The 18331-nt window shown below is 40.7% G+C and overlaps 2 pseudogenes; one reads left to right on the top strand and one right to left on the bottom strand.

Moving 5' to 3' along the window:
* The window catches only part of LOC127664595 (heterogeneous nuclear ribonucleoprotein A1-like 3), a 34905-nt pseudogene extending 34366 nt beyond the window's left edge, over positions 1 to 539 (bottom strand).
* Positions 540 to 11176: 10637 nt separating this feature from the next.
* Positions 11177 to 11524, top strand: LOC127665151 (dynein light chain Tctex-type 1-like; annotated as a pseudogene).
* The last annotated feature ends 6807 nt before the right edge of the window (positions 11525 to 18331 follow it).

The following is an 18331-nucleotide window of genomic DNA, read 5'->3' on the forward strand; positions in this document are numbered from 1 at the left end:
GCTGTCACTGGCGTGGCTGTTATTTGCGTAGTAGGACGGCCACGATTCCTGATTCCTGCCTTGCTCCTTGTGATCCCACCACAGTTTGCACTTCTGAGGAGCTGAGTCCCAGGCTGTTTTCTGTTTTTTGGATTTTTTTTTTCCTATTCATTCTCACCATAAATCATTTACTCTCCCTCTGAAATTGCTTCCCTTGCCCTGTGAAGTGGGAGATCTACGTCTCAGGCATCTGGCCCTTCTTTGAGTTCTGTGTTTTGTGGGGCTCCTGTGTTCATGTGTAGTATGAAGAGGGGCTCCCGTGTTCGTGTGCAGCACTAGGTAGTGCTCCTGCACTCACGTGCATGCTCATGTACACCACAAGGAGTCGGCCTTTCTCCTCTCCGTCTGACTAGGGAGAGCTTCCTCAACAACTCCAAGCGTTGACACTCCAGGTGACAGAATGCTTCCTTCACCCTATGTCCTTTGTTGCAGATCAGCTGATTAGAGCTGTAGAAGTTTATTTCTGAGCTTCTTGGGTTCTTCCTGCTGTACGTGCCCATTTTATGCCAGTGGCATGCTGTTTTTGACAATGTAGCTTTGAAATGTATGCTAAAATTAGGAAGAGTGGCACGTGGTGCTTTAAAAAGACTATATGGTCTCGTGTACCTCAGGCTACCCTCAAACTAGCTTTGCAGTGAAAGATGAACTTGGACTTCCTGTGCCTCTTCCTCCAGGGTGCTGGGATGACAGACATGTGCCACTAGCCACATACGTGGCTTATGAGGTGCCGGGGACAGAACCCAGGGCTTTGTGCATGCTAGGCAAACAGTAGCAAATGAACTGCAGCCACAGCCCCTAGTTAGTTCTTTTTGAGCAAGACTTCTTTGTCTATTTGGGATCTTCTGTAGGTCCATATTTTAGAATTTTAGAATCACTCTCTTATTTCTGTAAATATATAATTGGTAATTTTGTTAGAAATTATATTGAATGTGTAGGACTCTGAGGACATTTAAACAATATTAATTCTTCTAATCTTTAACGACATGGTATCTCTGTCTTCTGTAATTTCCTTTATCAATATTTTACAATATTCAAGTCTATGTGTCTTCTACCTCTTTGGTTAAGTTTTTCCTACTCTTTGTTAATACTGGAATTGAGTTTTAAAATGTTCTCTTTGAGTATTTTCTGATTTACGTGGAGAGATGAAACTATTTTGTGTGATTTTGGTTTTTTTACTATAACTTAGTAAATTTTGTAGTTCTAAGTTTCCTGGCTGAATCTCTAGAATTTTCTATGTGCATGATTCTGTCATCAGAAACAGTTCTACTTTTTCTCTGAACTGGGTGTTTTAAATTTATTTTTCTTGTCTAATTGTTCTTGCTAGGCTTTTAGTATTATGTGGAAAAAAAGTAGTAAGAATGGGATTTTTGTATTGTAGTGGGTTTTCTGTTGACTGTTAATATTATCTCTGTATTATTGCATACAGTCTATATGGAGTTAAAAGCTTTCTCTGCCAATGATCATCAAAGGCAATTGAGTCTTATCAAAGTTTTCTGTGGATTTATTGAAATGGTGGTGTTATTTTTCTTTCATTTTCAAAAATATGTTGCGCCCTGTTGACTGAGGAGGGTTTGGAGCATTTCTATTTCCCAGGAGTAAACCTTGCATGGTCATGATACATAGACCTTACAATATTCCACTGAACTTGAGTTGCTGCTGTTTTACTGAGGGTTTTTGCATTTGGGGATATTGGTTTGTGGTTTTCTCTTCTTGCAATACCTTTAGCTTTGGTATTACAGAGCTGCAGTCTCATAGAATGAATTTTGGAAGGTTTGTGCCTTATTTCTTGGAAGTTCTTAAAAATAATTAGTTCTGATTCTTTTAATGCTACACAGAATTCATTTGGGAAGCAATCTGGTCCTGGGCTCCTCTTTGCGTATTTACTTTTGGTCTATTTGTTTTGATAAATTTTGCATTCCCAGGAACCTACTCATTTTTTTCCTTGTTATTGTATCTGTTGGCATCGTAATGGTCCTTCTTAATTTTTTTATTTCTCAGTCATCACTTGTCATATCTTCTTTTTAATTTCTGACTTTATGCACTTGGATATATCATCTCTTTTTATTTTAATTTAGTTGGGCATTTGTTAATTTATCTTTTTTGAAAAACAACAAACCCCAACTGCTCTTTGCTACTCTTTTCTGTGTTTAAATTCAAGATTTGATTTAATAGCTCTACTCTTTATTTCTTCCTTTTTTCCTGCTATATGAGAGCTTACCCTTTTTCTTCTATTTTATCCTTCATTAAGATAAGTTAGAATACTTAAGGTTTTTTTTACAATATCATTATATATTACATATATGTATATGTATGTGTATGTGTATGTGTATGTGTATGTGTATATATATGTATATGTATATGTATATGTATATATAATTATATTCTTCTTCTATTCCCTTTCCCACTTTATTGAACCCTGGCCTGAGCTGGAATTGAGGCACTTTCTCCCTACTGGTTAGCTTTCAGTGTCAGAAAGCAATATGCAAGTTGGCTAGTGGGAGGAAATAGTCTCACACCTACAATATCAGTCAAAACCAGGTAAATATACCCACTGGTAATAGTGGGCATAACTATATTATGGGGATAGCCAACTGCTTTTAAAAACTGTATTTTGGGCTTTTTTCATTTCTTTTAGCCTGTGATCTTAAAAGTATAGTTAGTGTCTTATAGACTGTACAAGCGTGTGTGTGTGTGTGTGTGTGTGTGTGTGTGTGTGTGTTGCTACAGTTTTACACTGATGATTTTAGTCGAGTTGCATTTGAATTAATCTTTTTTCCTCCTAGGATTTTAAAAGCTAGTTTCCATGTAGCCCAGGTTGGTTTTGTACTTGCTCTGTGGATAAAGATAACGTTGAACTCCAGATCCTTCTGCTTTAGCCTCCAAGTACAAGGACTGTGCATATGCCACCATTACAGGATCCTTTGTTGTTAAATTAATATTTTCTTCATAACTCAACTGTAACAAGAAGAGATGTCATGTTCATCAATAGCTGATTACACACTGTCTGGGTAGAGGTGTTGTCTTTTAAAGATATAAGCTATGATTTACATCCAAAGGAGGGAATTGGGAAAATGTGGGCTACTAAATCAGCACTACTTTGTATAAGAGAAAGAAAATTACAGTACCTGTGACTTAACTAAGCTGCAAACCCATTTCACCATTAAACAAAACGAATAATCCAGACAGTTTAATATGAATTTTAAACAAGAACAACTTCATGTTCAAAATGAAGCTTACTAAGGCCTCCTAAAATTACTTATTCCCTCTTTTGTAGAAAATTCTTAGTTTGCTACGTAGTAAAAATGATATGAGAGCAGAGAAGCCTCCAGAGGACATGTTTAAAAGATTAGAAATAGAAATTATTTAAAACCACATTATACCATTTTCAAGCAAAGCTTTGAATATTGCTTTTCTAAACATAAAGAGAGATCATAGAGTTTTCTGTATGTAGCTATATAAATGTTTTGTTCGTTGTTTATAATTGAAATAAACTACATTGATTTCTTTAAAAAAGAACAAATGCCATCTTTTTTCATTTGCCTTAATTTTCATATCTAGTTGTAAAAATAAATCCCCCATCTTCACCTTCAAATGCTTTCGTATTTTTCAGGTTTTTTTTTTTTTTTCTGGGTCTATCCGCTGCTGACCATCCCCTAGCTGAGAGAGATATCTAACTAGTGAGTCAAATTTTAGGGCCCTGAATCTCCAAAATTTCCTCATGTTTTATTAACCTAGGTCATGAATATATTTCAATCAAACTATTCTAGTGTTTGAAAAAAAATCTTTATGACCATCTCTGTTTCAGCACTACCATTTCTTTAAGGAAGCTGTGCACAGTTCAGGAGGTGGAGCCTCTTGGGAAGTGAGTCGCCTGGGGCGTGCCTTTGAGGGTTATGCCTGGTCATCAGAACCTCTGCTCTCTGCTATGAGGTGAGGGACTTTCTCCATGTACTCCTTCAGTCAAGATGTCCTTCCCACATCAGACATTGTACCCGCTGAAAAGAAAGCCAACTAATATATTCTCCAATGTGTCAGTAGAGGGTAAGAATGCTGTATTTCCCTTCAGCCATTAACACAGGGTTAGAGGGTGAAAGATAAAACCAAAGATACAGTAGCATACAGGGTCTCATACTATAATACTCCAAATGTTCACGATATAAGAGAAAAATCACTTCTTATGTTGGGATCCAGGAAAATGTCAACTCAACTGGAAACAGACAACCACTAGACACCAATGCGATGCTACAAGGACACAGGTGGGTGAGGCATGTAGCTCAGAGTTTAGATGCTTCCTCAGTATTCACAAAGCCCTGTGTTCAACCATAGCACTACATAAACAAGGTGTGGCAGTTTACAGTCCTGCCTGCAGTCCAGGCTCTTGGAATCTAGAGGCAGAAAGATTCAGAGTTTAAGGCCTTCGAAACATAGAGGTCAAGGGCAGCCTGGGATACATGAGACAGCATTTTCAACAACAACAGCAACAGCAACAATAACAAAAGACACAATGTTAGAAATTGTCCTAGTCAGGGTTTCTATTCCTGCACAAACATCATGACCAAGAAGCAAGTTGGGGAGGAAAGGGTTTATTGAGCTTATACTTCCATGTTGCAGTTCATCACTAAAGGAAGTCAGAACTAGAACTCAAGCAGGTCAGGAAGCAGGAGCTGATGCAGAGGCCACGGAGGGATGGTTCTTACTAACTTGCTTCCCCTGGCTTGCTCAGCCTGCTCTCTTATAGAACCCAAGAGCACCAGCCCAGGGATGGTACCACCCACAAGGGGCCCTCCCCCCTTGATCACAAATTGAGGAAATGCCCCACAGCTGGATCTCATGGAGGCACTTCCCCAGCTGAAGCTCCTTTCTCTGGGATAACTCCAGCCTGTGTCAAGTTGACACACAAAACCAGCCAGTACAGAAATATCCAATGAGAATTTTATAGCTAATATCACAAGGAGTTTGGAGACAATTATGGACACACATGAAACAAACATTCAAGTTAGAAAGGAAAGAGAAGGAGAAGCACAGGGAAACTTTCTTCAAGTCATAAAGGACAACTAATAAATGAGTTCAGCAGGCTTGCAAGACACACGAACAGATTCGTCACATTCCTACACAAATACAGAATCATCTCTAGAATCCCAGATTTTACATGAACATAATATTATCTACCCTCAATGGACAACCAAGATGAAGAGTGTCCGTGGCTTCAGGTATTTCATGTGATAAACAGCTCTAAGGGGTAAAACGAGTTCATGAGGTGGGAATGTCTCTGTTCTGCCATAGTTTGGAAAGGTCATGGGAAGCAGGCTGGGAAAGGCCAAGACGATCTCCCTCAGAAAGCAGAGCTAGACCATTAGCCAATGGTCATTGGTTATTGTCAGTGAGCCAGTGTTTGGTTGTTAGAGATGCTGAAGCTGAGACAGAATCTCAAACTTTTGGACTGAGTGAAATTAATGGTAAGGAATATATGGTACAGGCACTCTGACTTTCTCCTCAGATCGCAAATCTAAGTGTGTTAACAGGAAGAACAGGGATTCTGGCAGCTTCTACCCTTGTTGGGAACAGTCCAGAATCTGCAGGCAGACCCAGCAATGGATGCTCAGAGAAACAAAGCCAGGGGAGTATGAAGGCGCCTGACCAATATGCTGCAGCAGTTGCTACTGTCCTGAAGATTAGTTTGCCTAATTAGTTTTTTCCTGCAGGATAATCAAAGGAGCTCTTAATTTTTATTTGTTAAAAATGTACAAAGAATTTAATTTCTTATTAGTGGTCAGTGGGGAAAAGGAAGAGAAAATGGTTTCAGAATCGCCTTCTAAAACATGAAGAGATCTCCCAGCCACATGAGTAGAGAATTTTATTTGGCTTGGCAAATGCTTCTTGTTCAACAATGTGCCAAAGCTGCATATTTCAGATATGACACTGCCTATGGTAGAGCGCAATGTGTCAGCATAGGCCATGTGGGGACAGAAGTCAGGGTTAAGGCGCAAGGATATAACTCAATGGTGGAGTACTTGCCTAGCCTGCTCCTCAAGGACCTGTGTTTGGAACCACTCAACTATGTGAATGGGATCTTGTAAGGGTCAGACAGAGAGAGAGAGAGAGAGAGAGAGAGAGAGAGAGAGAGAGTTAGAGGTCCACAGTGGTCCTCGATGCCTTGCCATAATTATTCTTCTGAGACAAGGTCTCTCAATAGAGCTCTCACTTGGCCAGGGAGAAAGTTGGTCCCATTCTGCACTTGGTGATTCCCAACTTCATCGCCCAGTATAGAGAATATGCTGTTCCCCACAGTTCTCCCAATGACCTTTTACTACAGCTGCCTTCTGCCCCAAAGAGAAGAAGAGCACCATAATTGAACAGCAGGTCAGAGGTAGTCATTAGTGTAGGCTACAGCAGTGTTATAGAAGCTATCTAAAACAATGCACTGAGAAGTCATTCCATTTATGGAGGCATAATATGTTTTTCTTATTTGCTCTCTTGTGTGAATATCACATCAAGTGTAATAAAGTGTACCTTTGCACCAAACACTGGTTTCATCCTGATTTTTGTCTTAAGATATAGCTATCACTGTACTTCGTTGATATAAAAAGCCCTACTGAGGCACAATGAAATTGGGTATTTAAGTGGAGTCAAAGAAAAACATGAGTGGGCCAAACACCATGTATAGATTTGTTCACAAATCATCAGAGAATAAATGTGCTTCAAAAATCTCCTGTCTGTGAATACTGTCAAAGTCTGTGATGACTTCGGCTTAGGTTTCTGGAGACATTCCGGAACTGTTCTGTGTCTGAAAAGGAAAATCAGCGTGCATTAATTAGCATGGGAGGATTGGGTTTTCCTAACTTTCAAAGCCGCTCTGACATACACGAAAACACACAAACAGTGTAAAGATCTAGCAGGACCGCTCCATGCTGTTTGGAAGAGCAAGAGAAGAGGATGGAGCTTGCGAAGAGCTCATGGTCGGAGACAGTCGCCGCATCGAGGATGTGGCTCCACACCAGTTAGCCTCTTGGCTCGTCCTCAGGCAGAGCCCACACCAGGCAACCGTGCTGCTGCGCTGATTTCAGCCAGCCCTCGGACACACCACAGTGTGGGCGCTGCTTCTAAAATATATTAGGTTTTGTAATTTGCTTTTTCTTTAACTCTTTACAAGCAATTTGAAGATTAAAACAAAGAACACCTTCCTTCCTGAATGCCACCCCTGTCCCTGAGCAGCAAGCCCCCACCTCGGCAGCGTCTGCTCCCATCTACCTTAGCAATTTCTGGCACGCGTGTTTTGTGCTGAACGCCAGGTTCAGGTCAACAGATGTTGTTGTGGAAAGCAGGAACTCGGAAATTAGAAAAAGCTCTCTGCTTTGCCATGCTTATTAGCATGAAAGTGGAGCAATATGCTGTATGATTTTAGGAGACAGCTCTTGTGCACAGTGTGCTTATTGGCTTGCAGATATCTTCTTACTTAGAAGTGGGTAATTCTGGGTAGATTTGTTTCACTCATTAAGAGATGTGTGTGTGTGTGTGTGTGTGTGTGTGTGTGTGTATGTGGTGAGCTTATTGAAGAAAAAGTTGGACTTGGTCATATAATATTGGAATATTATTAAAAAAAACTCAACTAGTTGGGGGTAGTAGGATTCCTGTTGGTAGAGCACCCAGGATTCTACCCATGCAAAGACGCATGTGTCCTTGGCTTTCAGACTTGGAAGGGAACATAGAGGGAGAGAAGGCTGGCTTCTGAACCCGATGTCCCAACTCTCTCCAGACTATCCCAGTTTCATTGTAATTATATTAGCTACTTTCTCCCTAGAGTGACAAAACATCAGTCATAAACAACAACTGACAGGGAAAGGATTTATTTTGGCTCACAGTTTCATGGGCCCAGTCTCTTGTCTCAGGGAAAGAGGAGAGGCCTAGAGGGCCCAGTCCATCCTGATTGGCTGGTTGCTCTCAGTACGGATCATTCACCTTTCAGCAGATGTCTGGGCTAGAGGCTGTAACTCTCAGGACCTGTCCCCTCATGGCCTGTTATTTTTGCAAGACTTTTATTCCTAACATTTCCACAATGTCTGAAACAGCCCCATCACCTAGGGGTCTAATGTCTAATAGACTCTTGAGTCTGTGAGAAACATTTCACTTTTGAATCATAACAGTCTGTGAACAATAATTTATTAAATTCTTTATTATATTTGGGACATATATATGTATTCTCAAATTGATTTCAGAGAGTTGGTTTTTAGGTTCTTGATGAATCCACATATGGTGTTGCCTATGCAGACACAGTACTCTGGTCTCTTACCTACTATCACTGGGGCAGTCTCCAAACATATTCTCCAGTTCCAATTCATTTTAGTCCTTCCATCTGATACTCAGGACTCAGGCTTCTTTTATCTTCTCCTGCTACCACCATGCTGCCTGTCCTCCTGGGTATCAGTCTGATAGCACTCCTCCTAAAACAATGAATTTTTCATGGTTATAAAATGCATCCTTTTTGTACATTTACTTGAGCTCTGTTGAATTGCAAGCGTATCTCTTAGAAGGCAGTTAACATTCTAAGAATACTTCTAAGTGTTAACGAACCTGTATTTGTTAATTTGTTAATGAACCTGTATCACTTGGGCAGCTTCTCTGTGGAATGCCATCCCGCTTTCCAGTCCCCCTCCTAGTTCTTGATGGCTAATTGACTGCCTTGGGGGAGGAGATGACTTTCTGGAGGGAGGCTCTGGAAGTTCAGCCGTTCCAGTGGCTAGTAAAAGATGAAACGAGAGATAGGATTAAGGGTGATGGGCTGAGGTTAGGATCTAGAAATGTTCTGACACAGGGCACTCACTTGGCTTCATCACAGTGGCTGCAAATGAGTTCAAGAAGGCATTAAGGGTTTACTTTATGTCTCTGGGAAAGCGAATTTTCCTTGTTCCATTATCAGCTGCAATATTCAACTATTTTTAAAGCACAACAATTGATCAAACGGATATCTTTTCAACCACCCTCCCATCGACACGTTGGGCAATTTGTGCCTTTTCTCTGCTGACAAGACTATTTTCAAAATTAGCTACTTCCTCACAGGTATTTTCCTCTTTTGAATTAAGTGCCAGCTCCTGCCTCTGACTCGCTGCAACCCCTTCCATTCTCAGGCTAAAGCTAGAATTCTGGGTTCTTATAATCTATAGCTTCCTCGAAACCCCTTCCATTCTCCGGTAAAGCTAGAATTCTGGGTTCTTATAATCTATAGCTTCCTCACACTGCAGGGAAAGGTGGGGTGGAGGTGGTGCCGCTGGGGATTCTACTCCATGCAGTCTGGAGTTGAGAACAGTTGCCTGGGAAACAAAGCCTTACAGCAAACCTTGCTTTTCTGATGCATCTCTAAGTCTTCCACAGCTCCTGCCTCCACATTAGAGAGAGGTATGCGACGCAGAAGTCTAGGCTCAACAGGCCCAGCAATGCTTAGGAATCCAACCAACCTAAAAGAGTAAATTATTTTTATTAATTTTTATTAATATTCATATGAGTTGAAAAAAGAGGTAGAAAGGACCCTGATAATTTGTCCAGAAGTCTCATCTTCAGAAAGTACCTTTACTTTATGGCTAATGTCCATTTATAGGTGAATACATACCATGTTTGTCTTTCTAAGGTCTGTGTTACCTCACCCAGGATGATATTTTCTAGTACTGCTTGCTTAAAATTTTCATGATGTGATTGTTTTTAATAGTGGAGTAACATTCCATTTATAAATGTACCACATTTTCTTTATCTATTTATTCTTCAGTCTAGGTTGTTTCCAGCTTCTGGCTTTTACAAATAAAGCTACTATGAACGTAGTTGAGCAACTTTCCTTGTGGCATGGTGGAATAGCTTTTGGGTCTATGCCCAGGAGTGGTATAGCAGGGTTTTGAGGTAGAAGTATTTCCAATTTTCTGAAAAACATCCAATTGATTTCCAAAGAAGCTGTATAAGTTTGTTCTTACCACCAACAATGTATAAGTTGTTGTTCCCACCGACAATGGAGGGGTGTTCCCCTTGCTCCACATCCTCACCAGCGTGAGCTGTCACATACTGCAACCCACAGACTGAAGGAATCTAAGTAACAAGTAGAGACCAAAAGCAGATGCTTGAATCTCACTGAGAAGGGGAAATAGAACAGAAGTCTGGGTGAATGGATGGAAGCAACTGAGTGGGAGAGGGGTTGGGGAGGCAGGCAGGAGGGATGACGTGTGGGGAGGATGGTCGTAAAGAGAACTGCAGTCAGTTGGATGGGGGTATCTCTGAGATAAGCTGGAAATCAGGACAATGGAAACACTCAGTAATCTGTGAGGGTGACCCTAGCTAAGGCTCCTCCTACCAGTAGGGGATACGGAACATGAAATGACCACTTCCTGTAACAAGCCAAGACTTCCGAAGGAGGAATGGGACACGAAACCAGCCACAAAACCTCTGACCCACATTTTTTTCCTGCCTGTAAGAGGTGCAGGGACAAAGAAGGAGCAGAAAATGAGGCTAGCGAATGACTTGACTAACTGGAGTCCCATGCCATGAGAGAGAGCCCACCCTTGACATTATTAATAATATTCTACTGTACTTGCAGACAAGGAGACTAGCATAACAGTCATCAGAGACGCTTCACTCAGCCGCTGATGAAAACAGATGCAGAAATCCATGGCCAAACATTAGGCGAAACTCAGGGACTCTTGTGGGGGAGGAAGGATTTAAAGACCCAGAGCGGTCAAGGACACCACAGGAAAACCTTACGGAATCAACTAACATGGCACAGAGTGGTTCACAGAGACTGAACCCCCAACCATAGAACATGCATGGGATGGACCCAGTCCCTTACATATACGTAAAAGATGGACATCTTGATCCTTATGTAAGACCTCAAATAGCAGGAGCTGGGCTATCTCTGATTCTGCTGCCTGCCTTTGGATCTCTTTCCCTTAACAGGGTGGCCTTGCCTAGCTTCAATAGAGGGAGATGCATGCTCCTAGTCCTATTCATTGATGTGCCACTACAACTTGATATGCCAAAGCAAGTTGATATCTAGGGGAGGTTGTTATAGTTTATATATTCTCAGCCCAGGGAGTGGCTCTATTAGAAGATGCGGTCCTGACAGTCCACTTTACTCGGTGGGCGAAGGAGGTGGGCAAGAGGAAAGATGGAAGACTTCCAGGCCTCTGAGGAGACTGCATTTGTTGTTGATGAAGTGAACAGCACTGTAATGGAGGCTATAGGAAGTGCCATGGTGGTAATGTCTACCAGCAAAGCAAAGTCAACCAGTGGGCCGCTAATGTAGAACAGAATTTGAGCCAACTCACCAAACTGGGGAAACCATTTAAATACATTGTGACCTGTGTGATCATGCAGAAGAACAGAGCTGGGTTGCACACCACAAGTTCCTGCTTCTGGGACAGCTCCACCGATGGGAGTTGCACAGTCTGGGGTGGGGGTGGGGGAGAACAAGACCATGTACTGCATCATCAGCGCCTTTGGACTGTCCATCTGATCACCTTGCCAGCCCCGGCCTCCCAGTCCCAGCATTTCCAGTCCATCTTAGCCACCAGCCATGTTGAGCAAACACCTTCCTCCTCTTTAAGTTGTTCTTAGGTACTCTCAAAATGTAGAGAAATAAACCAATGACTCCCCAGTCACAGGAACCACGTGACACCAGGCAGATGAGCAGCCAACTGTCATCCAAGGTAGGCAGTACCACTTTTCTTAACTGCCATCTCAAAGGTGCTAAAAACTCAAGTCTGCTAGTGGAAACGTCTCTATTTTCTCAAATGATTCAGATACACTAATTTTCCATACTTTATACTTTATTAGAATAATAAATTATTCAAAATTTAAAAGAAGAAAGTGTGGTCCTGTCAGAGTTTGTGTGGCTTTCTTGGAGTAGGTATGTCACTGTGGGTGTGGGCTTTAAGACCCTCATCCTAGCTGCCTGGAAGTCAGTCTTCCACTAGCAGCCTTCAGATGAAGATGTAGAACTCAGATCCTCCTGCACCATGCCTGCCTGGACACTGCCATGGCCCCACCTTGATGATAATGGACTGAACCTTTGAATCTGTAAGCCAGCCCCAATTAAATGTTGACCTTATAAGAGTTGACCTGGTCATTATGTCTCTTCTCAGCAGTAAAACCCTACGATAGAGGTCTTCCCTTCTCTGAGGAGAAACAAGGAAGGGGACATAGAGGGAGGGGAGGGAAGAGGGAGAGACTTGGAGGAGGAGCTCCAATGGGGATGCAAAGTAAATAAATAAATTAATTAATACAAAGGAAAGAAAATGCCTCTAATAGGTAATTCATATTTTAACTTACACTGCATGCTTGGATTAATTTGTGACAAGTTAATCTGCCCAGGCCATACTTACTGACTACAAATGAGATGCTTGCCGTTTTCAATAAGACAGTAGCTCTTCTAGTGTACCATTCTTGTTGTAACAATTACCTGACTCTGAGAGTTCATCTTAAGGGACATGTCAGTCAATGCCTTACCATAAACATTTATCTTATGCTGATGACGTCACCTTGTAGAGGAGAAAGACTTCCCCCTTAGTGCTCTGTATGTATATACAGCTTGTATATATATATATATACATCTCATTGGCACAGGGCATAAGATCAGTGGAGCAGCTGGGACAGAGGTCTTGCCGCCGCCATTTGCACCAGGGAGCCATGCAGCTCCACAGCCTTCTGTGCCCGCCCCCCCCATCCCCCCCAGGAGAGAGTGATCTGCCAGCAGTGCTTTGACTTCTGAGCATGGAGGTAAGCTCTCCACCTTCTCTCTGGAGGGGAACAGCTAGGAAGGCACGGGGCACACAATCAGTGGAGCAGCTGGGACAGAGGTTTTCAGGCTGCCATTTGTACCAGGCAGCCAGGCAACTCCACAGCCTTCTGTGCACAGACCCTGACAGAAGAGAACTAGCACCAGAGATAACCAGATGGCAAAAGGCAAGTGCAAGAACCCTACTAACAGAAACCAAAGCTGCTTGGCAACATCAGAGCCCAGATCTCCCACTACAACAAGTCCTGAATACCCCTACACATCGGAAAAGCAAGAGTTGGATTTAAAATCATATTTCATGATGCTGATAGAGGGCTTCAAGGAGGATTTAAATAACTCCCTCAAAGAAATACAGGAGAACATGGGTCAACAGGTAAAAGCCCTTAAAGAGAAAACACAAAAATCCCTTAAAGAAATACAGGAGACATGGATCAACAAACAGAAACTCTTAAAGAGGAAACACAAAAATCCCTTAAAGAATTACAGGAAAACACAATCAAGTAACAGACCTGAACAAAACCATCTATGATCTAAAAGTAGAAGTAGAAACAATCAAGAAATCACAAAGTGAGACATCTCTGGAGATAGAAAGCATTGAAAAGAATTCAGGAGTCATAGATACAAACAGGATACAAAATATAGAAGAAGAAAATCTCAGGTGCTGAAGATACCATAGAAAACTCAACAGCCAAAGAAAATGTAAAAGGCATAAAAGTTGTAACCCAAAACATCCAGGAAATCCAGGACACAATGAGAAGACCAAACCTAAGGATTATAGGTATAGAAGAGGATAAAGATTTCTAACTTAAAGGGCAGTAAATATTTTCAACAAAATTATAGAAGAAAACTTTCCTAACCTAAAGAAAGAGATGCCCATGAACATACAAGAAGCCTACAGAACTCCAAACAGACTGGACCAGACCAGAAAGTCCTCCCAGGACAGAATAATCAAAACACCAAAAGCACTAAACAAAGAAAGAATATTAAAAGCAGCAAGGGAAAAAGGGCAAGTAACATATAACGGCAGACCTATGGCAATTACACCAGACTTCTCAGCAGAGATAATGAAAGATCCTGGGCAGACCTCATATAGACCCTAAGAGAAAACAAATGTCAGCCTAAACTACTATACCCAGCAAAACTCTCAATCACCACAGATAGAGAAACCAAGATATTCCATGATAAAACTAAATTTACACAATATCTTCCTACAAATACAGCCCTACAAGGAATAATAGATGGAAAATTCCAACACAAGAAGAGAAACTACACCCTAGAAAAAGCAAGAAAATAATGTTATTCCAACAAACCCAAGAGAAGATAACCACCCAAACATAAAAATAGCATCAAAAATTACAGGAAGCTACAATCACTATTCCTTAATATCTCTTAACATTAATGGACTCAATTCCCCAATAAAAAGACATAGACTAACAGAAATATTTTTCATGTAAACCTTCAATTTTATCAGAAAATCATTGAAATTCCTCTTCCAATTAATTTAGTAATGTTTTTTATGTCTACCATTTTATCTGCATTATTTTTCATGATAATCTTCAATTTTAACATGTTTTTCTATATATTTCTTCTATTTCATCAGAAATGTTTTCCATGTAAATCTCTGGTTTTATCACAAAATGTTTTTAAGTCCACCTTCAATTAACTTTGAAAGTTTTTTTGTGTCTATCATTTTATCTGTGTAATTTTCTATGATAATCTTCAATTTTAACATGTTTTTCTATATATTTCTCCAATTTTATCAGAAATATTTTCCATGTAAATGTTCAATTTTATCATAATATGTTTTACTTCCGTTTTCAATAAAAGAACATGCTTTTCAAATATATATGTGTGTGTGTGTGTGTGTGTGTGTGTGTGTGTGTGTATCCTCAATATACATGAGAACTGTGCTGGAAAGAGGCAAAGATTCAAACAAGCCATTGGGCTTGAGAACTTATGTATCTCCTTTGTAAAGAATCAGTAAACTGTAGAGAAGGGATTCAACAAAAGTCATAGAGTTTGAGTTTCTGTGTATAGCAAATGCAAAGGAGTACATATATGCACATATATACATGTATATTGCAATTGATATCTATTTGATTAATAGATAATTAAAGAGGAGGGGACATGAAAGGAAATGGTGTGCCAGGAAGAGTATAACAGATTATCTTAGTCAGTGCTCTATGTTCTGGCATCATGACCACGGCAACTTCTAAAGCAAAGCATTTAATTGTTGCCTTGGTTTTTCAGAGGTTAGCCTATTATTAGCATGGTAGCAAGTTAGTTCTTTATTTTTGGCAGACTCAAATCTTCAGTAGTAAGCATTGCTACCCTCACCCCTACAATTAAGAGTCTTTCTCTTCTTGTTAAGGGAGAGGGAAACATCTTTACAATTGCAGATGCACACGTTGCTTTTAGGCAGCAAATGAGAGTGAGTTTGCTTTCTTAGTTGCCTTGAGATCAAAATAAGTAAGTGCCCGGCCCAAGTGGCATATTTAGGAGTGACATATTTACAGGTGGCATATTTGAGGTGGCATATTCAGGAGTGACATGTTCTGATTTGCTTCATTAGCATTGCACTAATATTTTTTACATCATTGCTTTTTGTGTTCTGGCCCTTTTGTATATAGGCTAATTTAGTAGCCATTACTGATTAATCAATAGCATTAATTACAGAAGCAAGGAGGAATTTTTTGTTGCTTTTTTTGTTTTTGTTTTTGTCTTTGTTTTTTTTCTCTCTTAAGGCATTAAAGGTACCATATTTTCCATAGGCTATATCATCTCAAATGTTCATATTATAAATATTTCCCCTTCAGGAACACATTCATTGGATAGCTTATTAAGTAATTATAGTGAGTGTGTATGTGTGTGCATTTGAACAAAGCCAGTGTTTGGATGGGAAGTTAGAAATTCCCTCTATAGTGTAATAAGTATTATGCATTTTAGTCTTCAAAAGCAGAATCTAGTAATCAGAAAGCATCATTGTTAGCCTCTTAAAAGAGGGGCAGTTGCCTAGCTGGTTCTATTGTTACCGTGCACCACTTTGTTTTCAGTTATATAAACATAAAGCATTCTCTCTTCAATGGTAGCCTCATTAGTCAGTTCATTATTAACCACTGAGCAATTTGCATTTCTGTGAGTATTTGTGCCTCCCCCCTTTATGTTCCCAGAACCATGTAATCGAATGGGTCCAAATTAGCAACTCCAGCATGCCCTGAGGAGACCAGCAGACTTCATTCAGATGAACTTCCTCTGCCTGGCGTCTGTCTCTGTGCCTCTTACCTCAACATGTCCAAGCCCACTCTCCACTTAATTTGAATAAGAATGGCTTTCATAGGCTCATATATTTAAATGTTCAGTCACCAGACAGTAGCACTATTTGACAGGACTGAGAGGACTGGGAGACGAGACCTTGTTGGAGGAAGTGCTTCACTGATGGTGGTTATATCACTGATGATGATATACAGGTTTTAAACTCCATGCCGAGCCCAGACTCTCTTTCTTTGCCTTCAGGACAGGAAGTAGAACTCTCAGCTACTTCTCCAGCACCATGTCTGCCTGAATGCTTCAATGCTTCCCTCCTTGCTAATAATAGATTAACCTCTGAAACTGTAAGCAGGGCGATAATGAAATGCTTTCCTTTGTGAGAGTTGCCTTGGTCATGGTGTCTTTTCACAGCACAGAACACTGACAGCAACAATTTGTTTCACTTATCCTGGCCCATCCTTTTCCTCTGAAGCTTCCTTTCTCTTCTTTGAACTGACGTAGGAATAAGTCCTTCTGACTTCCATACTGCATGTAGTCACTTTCTGCCTTCATCTGTCTAGTTTGGGGATTATAGGCATGCAACTCCATGCCTAATCAGTACTAGGGATAGAACCCAGGGCTTGATACATGCTGGGCAAAGGCTCTCCCAGTTGAGTTCCACACCCACCTTCTAAGTGAGAATTTCTGAAGATTCAGTGAAGAAGGTTAGTATGGATGGAGCCTAGCTTGGCCACAGTTGCTTCTGGAAACATTTCAAGAATAAATGGAAAGGTAAGACACTATATCTGGAATTCTTAAAATCTTACCGCTAATGTTTGAGAAACTTTTTTCCCACTTATTTGCCTTTGTTAGGTTTTGAAGGACATGGTTTGATATTAGCAATGATTGAAGTTTAAGAAAATAGCATAGTGAATTTCAAGCAGTATGATGAAAGGCCATGCCAAACACATGATTTCATCCAATGTAAGATATAATTCAAGGATCATTATCCTCTTTGGGATTATTCTCTGGTTTTTTTTTGTTTGTTGTTGTTTGTTTGTATGGGGGTTTTGAAAGTAACAATTTGCTTGGTAGGATTGATCTTGGTCTGCTTGAGTTGAAACTGCTATGATTGAATCATATTTCACCCACCAAAATTCAATATTCATATCTGAAAAACCAAATCCCTGCTGTGACTCAGTCTTTAAGAAGATAGCTAAGGTTAAATTAGGTCAGAGAGTGGGGCATTTGCTTGATAGAACTATAGTGATTGGAAAGAAAGCTCTCTATGAGGACAGAGCCAGCAACTGAGCCAGCTGACAGCTTGAACTTGGACCTCTAGCCTATAGAACTGCAAGAAAGTAAGTACTGGTGTTTAAGCCACCCACCCTGTGGTGTTTTTCTATGGCAACCTAAGACTAGGCCACAGAGACTCCTGGCTTTCTCGATGTATTCACTAGTAAACCTCCTAAACAACTGAACACAAGGAAATAAAGCCTTTGTGTGCATATGAACCGAAGGTAAATTTCACAGCTTTCTTGGAGTCACTAAGAAAGATAAGTCCAGAAAAGACAGAGAAATAGAAATTTCAGGAGAATGTGTCATCATGGTGACCGAAGTGAAATCTATTAAAAATAATAAAAACCTCCAAGTGCAGTAATGGAGGAAGCTATATGGAGCACGGCAAGTGTTCTGCAGAGAGAAGGATCGCAACTCCGTATTTCAGCAGCAAGACAATCTACTTTGACCAAGAAGAATGGTTTCTTGCTTCTACCTGTCAAAGGGAACAACCAAAGGACTGGCCTTTATCAGTTCCCTGGAGATTAGGGAATCTCTTTCTTATAATGAGGATTCTTGTACTGAGAGGAAAATGCCAAAGCAGACTGTTCCTAATAGATAGTGTGCAAATGCAGAGGTGTTACCTGGAGATTTCCTCTGAACTGAACATTCCCTGTAGGAAGAAGCAGGGAGGCCCCTGGCACAAATCCTACAAATCCTACCAAGCTGTAGTTAACAAGATTAGGTGGTGGGGCTGCTTAGTCCATGCAGCTCTGCAAGACTAGCAAAGGGGTCCAGAGCTCTAAATTTTGTGAGTCATTATTCATCCAGGGTTGGGCTTTTGTTTATGCAGGTGCTTCTGAGTTGCCCCTGGTCTTGTGAGTAATCCTCAACCATATCAATGTAAGTTATCCCTATAAACTCACTGGCTCATCAAGCTATGTGTTGGTATAATAGTTACTTGGTCCTGTCTTGACCTTTATTTATCTAGGCCCTGGGCAG

Source organism: Apodemus sylvaticus, chromosome 14, assembly GCF_947179515.1.
Source record: "Apodemus sylvaticus chromosome 14, mApoSyl1.1, whole genome shotgun sequence".
NCBI classification, from domain to species: Eukaryota; Metazoa; Chordata; class Mammalia; order Rodentia; family Muridae; genus Apodemus; species Apodemus sylvaticus.